Consider the following 10,903-nt stretch of genomic DNA (forward strand, 5'->3'; position numbering starts at 1 on the left):
CGTTTCTATGATAGTGTCTGTTATTGTTTGGAGGAAGTAGATTTTTCCCCTACTAATGGTTTTCAATACAAGATGACACTTACTTGTCCTTTATTAGCTGTGCTGACTCATCTGTTAGTACTCAATATTTATTTCTTCATTGAGTAAATATACTTATTGAGAGTCCCTAGGAGGCAGGCACGGAACTAGACTCTGGGTTTCTTTGCTCTGGCAACCCTACCAAGGCAATAAACTGGATGTCGGAGCCCGTTCTCTGTGTCCGTGTGCCACCATCATTCTCTTGCTGGACTTCTCCTTGCTCCCAAGAGCAGGATCGAGTATTTATGGAATGGGATTGCTTTAGTGGCTTTACATGTTTTGTTGTACAAGTATCAGTACGTTCCATTCGGGGTCATAACCTAGACCCCGCTGAGCCATCTACATCATATACTACGTATAGTGTATGAATTAAATACCCCTTCTTAAGTTACTCAAAATATGAATTCCAAACCCTATGGAACCCTAATGGCTTCAGGGAGGTGTCCCCAACCTACATCAAAGGAAAACTAATTTTGAAAAACTAGAGTTTTATATCTAGCCAAAATTTTATTTTAATGTGAGGACCTAAAAAGTGATTGTCTGGTATTAACCAGCACAGCTAACAACCAGGAGATTTTGGCGGGGGGGGAGACATCCACCAAAACACTATTTTGGAAATCAAATTTAATAAGAAAACACATAAATAACGCCAGGAAATGATTCAGGATAAAAGGTAGGTAAGAATGAACAACCATCTTAATTAGGTCTGTCACTGTCTCAAACAAACCACACCAGGACTGAAGAGAAACAAAATGGAGAGGAGATGACCCGCGGCTGAGGAGTGAGGAGAGGACGCTCACGAGCTCCCCAAGTCACCTGTCCTGAGGGGACGATGGGAACATCATCCCCTTCGGGGAACGCATGTTAAAATGTTGACAAAAAAGGGAAGTAGGAAGCATAGAATAAAGGTACAGATTGAAATAATGATTTCCACAGAGACTGCATCATTAACTAAGTAGAATCAAAATGAAAACTTAATAGGGGGCACCTGGGAGGCTCCGTTGGTTGAACGTCCGTCTGACTTGATTTGGGCTCAGGTCATGATCGCAGGGTCGTGCAATCCAGCCTGCGTCAGGCTCCGCACTGGGCATGGAGTCTGCTTGAGGTTCTCTCTCTCTCTCTCTCTCTCCCTCTGCCTCTCACCCCACTCACATTCTCTCCCTTTCTCTCTCAAAAAATAAATAAGCAAATAAATAAAACACATAAAGGGCAAAACCAGAAGACACAAAGTACTTTCTCTTCATCTACCTATATGTTGTTGACAAAAGGTCTTTTCAGTGTTGAAGAAGAGTTGGGGGAGTTTTGTCACACGAACTGTGATCTAATCGGACAAGTTCATCTCAGTCGTTAATTAGAAATTGACTGGAAGACAGAGAGCCTCGGCAGAAGTGGGATTTCATTGCTGAAGGTCAGCGGGATGCCCACCCCTCAGGGGCCACTTGGCCGTGTGTGGAGCTGGAGCTGCTCAGGAGAGGTCCTTCTCCTCCCTTCGACCTGCCTAAAAGAATTTAGAGAGCGGGCCTGCGCCGGGGGGAGAGATGACCAGAGATAACCAGGACACTCCTCTGCCTGACAGGGCGAAGCTTGGGTACCAGACATCTCTGCTCATCTGCCTGTGAATCACCTACCTTCAGGACCTCAGACCTCTGCCCCCTGCTTGGCTCAGAACGGTCTACCGGCCTCCGGCTGCCTCTGTGGCTCGTTTCTTGGTGGGGTCCTCACACTCTGCACCTAAAGTTGTTCTGCTCCCGTTAATCTGTCTTTTGATTACAGGGGTCCTCAGCCTAAAAATTTGAAGACCCTGAAATGTACAATAGTTGTAATTATGTATTTCCTAATAGTAATAAAAATCTATTATTTGTTATCATTTTATATTCCTTCATATTACTAAAAATAGCTATAGCTTATTTTTCTCTCTATATATGCATATATAAATACACACATATATATACGTGCAATATTTATATTAGAAATTGGGAAAACTGAATGGAAAATTGGACAAAGTCCTTGTTACGTTTCAAGATTTTAGCATTTTTCACTTATTAAACAGACAAAATAAAGAAAAAAAATCTCAGAAAATATTTTTTTAAGCTGACCCCAGACTTAAAGAGGTTAAATGAAAAACTGCATGTACTACTTGGGAAATTCTAAGACCTACATTTCAATGTTCTCTTCCTCTCGAGCACACCTGGAGCCGTTGTGTACCAGGCTATGCAGAAAGACTAAAGCGTTTCACAACGTAGATAACAGATGAACTCCCGCCACTTCCTTCCTGCAAACCTTCAGCAGACTTGCCTCTGCCTCTGAGGAGCCCGGGGAGCCTGTCTGCCATGACCTGAAATGCTGTCCGCCACCCGTGGTAGCCGGCCCCGTGGCACTTAGGACAACACTACGGCGCTATGCGCTTGAGTGAGCGTGCCCGTGAACTTGCGAAGCATTCTGCTGTGTGTGTGTGCGCGTGTGTTCTCTTGTTTTGTGAAACTGGGATAATACCACAGAATATAGTTTGTGTCCAGATATGTTTTCTTTCTTCATATCACTGCCTAATACTTTTCTCTTCCCACCCCGCTGTGCCCTACCCCAGCGCCCACCCCAGCCGGCAAGTTCCCAGAGCCTCCTCCAGGCAAGAGAGCCAAAGCCCGCTTCTCGACATCAGCACGCTGCCCCCAGGATGGATTCTAAAATCCGCAACAGCCAAATGCTGTCTTCAGGCCTCAGTGGTGGTACAGTACAGGGTAACTCTTCTATTCGCAGGTACATGAAGGATTAGGATGAAACCACTGCGGTTTCCACTTTCCTGAACACAGTCGGTCCCTCTCCCCGACTCCAAGAACCAGACTGAATTCTGCCCCTTGTGAACTTAGGGTGACGAGCTAAGCACTGGGTTCCATCCATTTGGAGAATGTCCCAGGGCACAACCAAGGCTAATCCACTGCCCTGGTATGTAGCTCTTGAGGCCTCCAGGAAATATAAAGAATCACCGCTTGTAGCAGCAAGAGAGAAATCAGTAAAGATCTCACACTCAGACCTACAGGATGTTAGGGTCGCCTGAAGGGCAGAGGAGAATGAAATGTTTTGAAAGATGACAAGGCAAAGGCAACAGCGAGAGCCACTGGACGAGGGCCGGCTGTGTCCAGCTTTGCCGTCCTTCAGGCCCGGAGTGTGTCCCTATGAAATCATTCGAAACTCCTCCTGCCATCAACATCTATGACTTTCGGTTTCATCAGCCAGAGAAACTGAACAGTTTTCTTCCTGTAAACATCTGAGTCACAAAGAAAAATTACAGCCAAGTTTTTTTTTTTTTTCTTAATTTTTTTTGTTATTGTTGTTATTGTTAAAAAAAAAAAAAAAAAAATGTCTGTAGCTGCCAGGAGTTGCAGCGCTGAACTTTTCTTACCCGGTGGGCAGACTTAAGCGTGGATCAGCGGATGCCAACACCCTTAGCCGGGCTCCAGTTTCAAAGGGGAGCCCTGAGTCCCCCAGACACTTCTCCCCCTTTCTTTCTCCTTCGAGCCCCGAGCCCCGGTGGCAGCGGGAGAGGGCGGTAGAGGCCTGTCGTTACCAGCACGTGAGTGCACCTCCTGGATGGAGGCAGGTCCTTTGATTTCAATGCCGCGGACACACAGACCAGGAGCCTGATGAAGGGACAGAATCCTCACAAGCACGGGCATCCTTCCTGGAGCATTTGTAAATGAATCGGGCACTGCGCTTCTCCCCACCCCTGCCTGGGATCCTTGCCTTCAGCGGATGGATGGATTCCAGTTTTAGTCTTGCCTTTCTCAGTTATAGAGAGAACAAGTGTGTAAAGTGTGTAATCGGCTTCTGTAAGTATGATAATGGAGACTTCCAGAATTTGAAAAAACACCAACCTCTAAAAGGGTTGAAGTCCTTAAAAATGCTTTTCCTTGTTTTTTTTTTCTTTCTTTTTTTTTCTATGAAGGGCATGGGAGACACCCTGGAGAATCTCAAGACGTCAAATAAACGGAAGGAACCCGGAGGCGGTGTTGCTGTGACCTGCTCTGTGGTCTTCAGGGAGGAGGGGGCCCTGGCTGGAAGGGAGGGGCTCGGAGACCAGCCGCATTTGGCAAATGACGTGAAGTCATCTAAAGGAGAAAAAACCTACAGCATGGATCTGCACGAGGGGGATGGAGAAGTTGCAGCCTGAATTTGGAAGCCGTCTGGATAATTCCACCAAAGCAGCCGTAAGTTAGCAAAAACCTAGGAAGACCTGCCAGGGAGACCCAGACCTCTGTGGGTTTGCACGGTTCCTTATGGCAGACTTCAACCCTGCTGAGATGGGTGCATCAGGCTGGTCTTCCGGTAAGGATAGAGAGGAACCCTAGGGGACCTATCCTCAGCAGTTAGAGCATTGCTCTGTATGAAGGATCTCCTGAGAGACTGCACACAGAATAATAAAGGTAAAGTGGAGGGACTATCCCAGGAGACCAACATGGCAGGGTCAAGAAGCTGCTGATTATGTAAGAGTTAGCTGAGATGACAGCAGCGTGCAAATAGTTTTATGAATTGAAATATTCCTTCCAACTATAATTAAGCAGCGGCAACAGTCCTGAATGTTTAATCACTTGCTTAACTGTTGAATGTACTTCCAACCCAGGCAATAGCAGCCAGTCTATTTCTTATTCTGACAGCACGTCACAACCAGAATCCAAACTTGGTTGGAAATGCATTATTTAAATGAAAATAAATTGACTATTGATACAATTCAGTTGGGCTTGAGAAGATTGTATCTCACAGACACAAATATCGACTGTTCTTCTTTTGTCATTGATCATTGTGGCAAAAAATAGATAATCATCGCTGATTAAATGCCAGGGTTGCCTAATGAATCTTTTTCTGTAGAACTTTCAGGGAGATATCTTGAGAGAATGTGTATTAAGAGGCCTCCAATCCATACCCTGCCAAGTGGGAAGACTTCACCATCATCGGGAGAGTGTCAGAGATAGTCCTGGTTTTTTATATTCAATTACCAGCCAAAGCTCCCTCTGGCAAGTCAAGACTTCTAATTCCATGTGTTGGAGAAGACAACTGAGCAAGCATTGGACGGCTTGCCGTATTAACTTGAACAACCCGTTCACAATTGTCCCTGAAGTTTATAATATTGATCTTGGAAATCTTGTTGGCTCTCTAGAGAAAAGAATAATACATTTAAATAGACTTTTAACCACTTAAGTGGCCAAGGAAAATAAAATCAGTAAAATAAATAATTAAATAAAGGAAAGAAAAAGAAAAACAAAGCCCACCTTGCGTAGCCTTGAAATTGGAGACTGAAGACCACGGCAAGACACAAACAGCAACTGCTTTTCCTTGTCAGGAGTGTGCACGGGGCTGAGAGGCCACCTCGCAGTGTCCATTTCCAAACAACGAGCGCCGTGTTGCAAGGCCTGAGAAAGACGCGCCGGCAGCCCCCCCTGCGGCCCCGAGTGCCTCCGTCTCAGGGCTGTTCTTACAGCCGTGGCCTTGAGCGTGAGTGAACAGGACTTCTCAAGGCCATGGCTGTAGGAGCCAGCGTGCCAACAGACAGCCTGGGAGCAGACCGGCTCGCCTTCCTCATCCTCTCTCCACAGTGGCCTCGGCTCACGTGGGCTGCTTCAGGATGCTTTAGGAAGAGAAAGTCGCCTCATCTTGAGAAGGAATCGTGAGCAGCAAGCACGGGAAGTAAGTCCACGGAGACGGGGGGCCACCTCCTCAGACCAGAGACACTTGGGAGTGCTGTGAGCTTGAGGTGCCCGGGGGGTGTGGTCTGTTCAGCATCCGACTCTTGGTTTCAGCTCAGGCTGGGATCTCAGGGTCCTGAGATCGAGTCCCGCGCCGGGCTCTGCGCTCAACATGGGTCTGACTGAGATTCTCTCTCTCTCCCTCTGCCCCTCCTGCTCATTCTCTCTCTCTCTCTCTCTCTCTAATAAATGAATCTTCAGGAAAAGAAAAAAAAAAAAAAAAAAAGAGTGGTGGGAGCTGGAGACCACTAAGGGCAGTCACCTGTGTGATTGGACCTTACTTGTGTCTGAGTGCTCACTGATGTGACCCATCTACCAGAACCCAGGAAAACACTTTCCCAGGGAAGTGAATCAGCAGTACTGATTTCTATATGAAAGTAACAGGAGTAACAGTGGAATGCAGCCTGGAGGAAATTGTACAGCTCCTCGGGGTGAGGGAATAGGACAGTGGAGAATGTCAGTTCGTGCATGACAGACATAACTGTAACACAGGGTTTGAAAAGTCATACTCCGTGAGATTACCATCGTTCCAAATGCACTTCAAGACATCTATGCATTTTACATTTTACTCCTTAAATCTTTTGCTCCCTCTCCAGTGCACTCATAAGATGATCACAAGGTCTTAAAAAATAAAATGGGCTACAGATGATTGATTAATGTAGGATGCCATTTTCATAAAAAGTTATGTGTATCCTATGCCGTGAGAATTGGAAAGGGCGCACATGAGGTTACCCAGATGTTGGGATTTCAGGTAAGTTACATTTTGCTTCAGTGACTTGTGGTCTGGATTTTGTCATTTTTTGCTAAGATAATTATGTATTAATTGCAACGAAAGAAAGTTAAAAAAAAGAAAAAGAAGGAAAGATAAAAGATCGTAGCTGATACAGTTTTGCCATTCTGGCCCCTGTAAGCTTGCCCCTTTTTCTTGTATGGAATATAATTCTCTTCTTCTACACGAGGGGTCATTGGTATTTCCATGACCTTTTAGACCAGCTTTCACATTTATGGGACAGAGCAAGAGTCTGGCAAATCCAGGTTTCAGGGTAATATAATCAGAACTAATAAAATCATGCAAGTATAAAATGCAGCTTACTCTTTTTCATTTCCAGGTGTTTGTGTATGGTTTTCCTTCTGCTTACATTTCCCTAGACCCTTAGACGCTTGGCTTTTCCCCTGTACTTTTGTATATGTCTCTGGGTATGTGGATGGACATCTTTGATCTCAGCTTATATATTACTTCTTGCCTCAATTAGATGACTCTCGTCTATGCTCCATTGGACCCTGTGAAATTCTTAGTTTGGTACGTGGTGCTATTTTGTTGGGCAACTGTATTTATTGAGAGCACACTCTGAGGAGGTCCTGAGTTAGTCACTTGGATAAACCTACCTTAAAAGACAGAAAGGGCACGTCTACTCTTGAAGCTTATAGTGCCGGTGAAATGACAACTGATAATTACAGTTGTCACAAGTGGTAGAAAAGGGGAAAAAAAGATCCAATGCCAGTGAACACAAAGAAGACTTCTCCTAGCCTAAGACAGGACCTACAAGAGGATTTCCTGGGAAGGAGACACTAAATTGGGAACCAGGGGATGAAAAAGTTTGTGTGAGTCCTTCAGTAGAAGGAAGTAGGGTATTGAAGAGACTCTGGGTAGAAAGCAAAGAGAAAAACCTCAAGAGACTGAGTCAGTAGACAACGAACCCAGTGCGGTGTTCACATGTATTCTTGTGAAAGCTGCATAGTTCTCTCCTTCTGCCAGGAAAGCAAAAGACAGAAAACTTCTTGAGGTCAGAAATGTCAAATTCGCCAAGGGATGATACTCAGTATATGCATTTGATTAAAGTGACAGTTAGCGTTATTTTTGTGGAAGACAAAATGAGATGCTATTTTAAGACTCAAACACAATAATATGGGTTTTTTTTTTTTTTTTTTACTTTTAAAAAAAAATTTCTTTTCAGCATAACAGCATTGTTTTTGCACCACACCCAGTGCTCCGTGCAATCTATGCCCTCCTTAATACCCACCACCTGGCTCCCCCAACCTCCCACCGCCCCTCCCTGCCCCTTCAAAAACCTCAGGTTGTTTTTCAGATTCCTCAGTCTCTCATGGTTCATTTCCCCTTCCAATTTTCCCCAACTCCCTTCTCCTCTCCATCTCCCCTTGTCCTCCATGCTATTTGTTATGCTCCACAAATAAGTGAAACCATATGATAATTGACTCTCTCTGCTTGACTTATTTCACTCAGCAGAATCTCTTCCAGTCCCGTCCATGTTGCTACAAAAGTTGGGTATTCATCCTTGCTGATGGAGGCATCATACTCCATCGTGTATATGGACCACATCTTCCTTATCCATTCATCCGTTGAAGGGCATCTTGGTTCTTTCCACAGTTTGGCGACCGTGGTCATTGTTGCTATAAATATTGGAGTACAGATGGCCCTTCTTTTCACTACATCTATATCTTTGGGGTAAATACCCAGGTGTGCAATTGCAGGGTCATAGGGAAGCTCTATTTTTAATTTCTTGAGGAATCTCCACACTGTTTTCCAAAGTGGCTGTATCAGCTTGCATTCCCACCAACAGTGTAAGTAGGTTCCCCTTTCTCCACATCCCCTCCAACACATGTTGTTTCCTGTCTTGCTAATTTTGGTCATTCTAACTGGTATAAGGTAGTATCTCAATGTGGTTTGAATTTGAATCTCCCTGATGGCTAGTGATGATGAACATTTTTTCATGTGTCTGTTAGCCATTTGTAGGTCTTCATTGGAGAAGTGTCTGTTCATATCTTCTGCCCATTTTTTGATATGATTGTCTGTTTTGTGTGTGTTGAGTTTGAGGAGTTCTTTATAGATCCTGGATATCAACCTTTTGTCTGTACTGTCATTTGCAAATATCTTCTCCCATTCCGTGGGTTGCCTCCTTGTTTTGGTGACTGTTTCCTGTGCTGTGCAGAAGCTTTTGATCTTGATAAAGTCACAGAAGTCCATTTTCACTTTTGTTTCCTTTGCTTTTGGAGACATATCTTGAAAGAAGTTGCTGTGGCTGATATCAAAGAGGTTACTGCCTATGTTCTCCTCTAGGATTCTGATGGATTCCTGTCTCACATTGAGGTCTTTTATCCATTTCGAGTTTATCTTTGTTTTAACAAAAATGGAGCAAAGGAAGAACAAGAAGAAAATATCTTATTTAAGAGAAAATGCCCTTTTGTACATGTGATCTTTAACCTGGCTCTTTCTCTACGAAATCCCTAATGGTCTTACCACACGGAGCTTTGTATAGGTGTCTAGACCTTGAGATAGTCTTTAGAAATGGCAGAAATCGCTATTTGCTTTTAAGAGTAGAAAGATAAATTAGTGAAAACCTCTGGAAACTGAAGTGCAGAATGTTAAAATCTTGTGAAATCCTGAGAGAATGAAGTATTTTGAAAAATTACAATGGAAAATCATACTAGTTGGACTGATTTAAAAGTTGGCTAGTGCTGGCTCTGTCATAGAGTGCTGTGAGATTGTTTTCTCCCAGAAAAAGAGTTTTGGTCTTTTAGTTTTGATCTTTTAGGAGGTGATTTGGAGACTGCATCCACCAATGTTCACAGTTTTAGATATTATTAGGAAAACCCCAATTTCCTTCCTGAAAGTATCTTATTCAAAATGAATGAAATGATAGCATAAATACCCTCTTTTGTCTTGAAACATATTCATAGCTGAAGAGTTACACCATTAGACCTTTCTCATCCAGGAACCTTAATATGAGTCAGTGGAAATCAAGTCCCTTATATTAGACCCAAATGGGAAGGTGAGTCACCCAATTGCTTGTCTCTCCTTCCTTGTTCTCAGAGTGGCTGTGGCAGGAGGAGGTCTTGGGAGAAGCATGTATCATCGTCCTCCCTTGATGGCACCTCCTGGGTAGAGGAAGGTCTGCTCTGAACTCCTTGAGGTTTCAGTAATGTGTGACACATTCTCCTAATTATTAACAGCTGGCATTCCTGGAAACTAACAGAGGCACAGCACCAAGAACATGTGAACCCTCCTGGAATATTTATAAATGTCTTTTTCAGTGGATGCCTTCTTGACTATGCCTAGGATCCATTACTTCAGTGATTGAATTTTATTATTAGCCTTGCTTTTCTCAATTACACACAGAAAACACAAGTGAGTAATGAGCTTCATATGACCACAACAATAAAGCTTTCATATTCCCAAAGAGCACTGAGCTTGTGAGAGGGCGGAGGCTCTGATAAACACTTTACTTCTCTGTCAGGGATAAGGAATGCACTTTGGTGAACTGTAAGCCAAGAAGTCAAGTGAACGGAACCCACTGGGAGTGGGTATTGTAGTAAGCTGTTATCTGGGCTACAGGGATCAGGTCACAACTGGAAATAGGGTCCCCACATGACAGCTAATCACAGAGATTGCAGTCATCTGAAGGAAGAAATGGATTGTGTTAATTCAGGCTCATGACATGGAAGAGAAGACGAAGTAGTATTTGCAAAATGTTTTACTTTACTAGAGTGTGGATAAGTCAGCAGAAATCAAGGGCGATCGGCATGAGTCCTACAAAAATCTGTGGGTTTTCATGATTCTTTATCACAGACTTTAGTATTCCTTATGAGGATGCACTGGGCCAGTCGTAAGAGTAGAGAGGAATAGGGCTATCTGGTAGCTCAGTGCGTTAAGCGTCTGACCCTTGATTTGAGCTCAGGTTATGATCTCAGGGTCATGATATTGAGCCCTGAATAAGGCTCCAAAGTCAGTGAGGGGTCTGCTCGAGATTCTCTCTCCATCTCCACCTGCCTCTCTGCACTGCTCCCCCACACCCGTTTTCTCTCCAAAACATACAGATCTTTAAAAAAAAAAAAGTAGAGTAGAGAGGAACATTAAGGACCTCAGAAAGGGTCCAGTGGAAAGACCTATTCAGTCAGGTTGAGGCTTGGTTTCAGTCTTGGCAGGATGGGTCTGGAGCTGTCCACTCTGCTGCTTACCCCTAATGTGCAGCCTCCTTGTCTGGTCAGTTGGTTGCCCAGATTGGAAAGATAAGTCTTACTGGGGTAACACTCACCAGCCAGCACTGTGTCATCCTTCTGCTCTGGGCTCAACC

The 10,903-nt window shown here is 44.1% G+C and overlaps 1 long non-coding RNA gene across 1 annotated transcript; it reads left to right on the forward strand.

The window, feature by feature from the left end:
• Positions 1–3,506: 3,506 nt before the first annotated feature.
• On the forward strand, positions 3,507–6,849 carry LOC132025812 (uncharacterized). The gene is made up of 3 exons (XR_009406700.1): positions 3,507–3,902; positions 4,019–4,280; positions 4,939–6,849. It is a non-coding gene; the product is annotated as an uncharacterized LOC132025812 (long non-coding RNA).
• The last annotated feature ends 4,054 nt before the right edge of the window (positions 6,850–10,903 follow it).

Source organism: Mustela nigripes, chromosome 10 (assembly GCF_022355385.1).
Source record: "Mustela nigripes isolate SB6536 chromosome 10, MUSNIG.SB6536, whole genome shotgun sequence".
NCBI lineage: Eukaryota > Metazoa > Chordata > Mammalia > Carnivora > Mustelidae > Mustela > Mustela nigripes.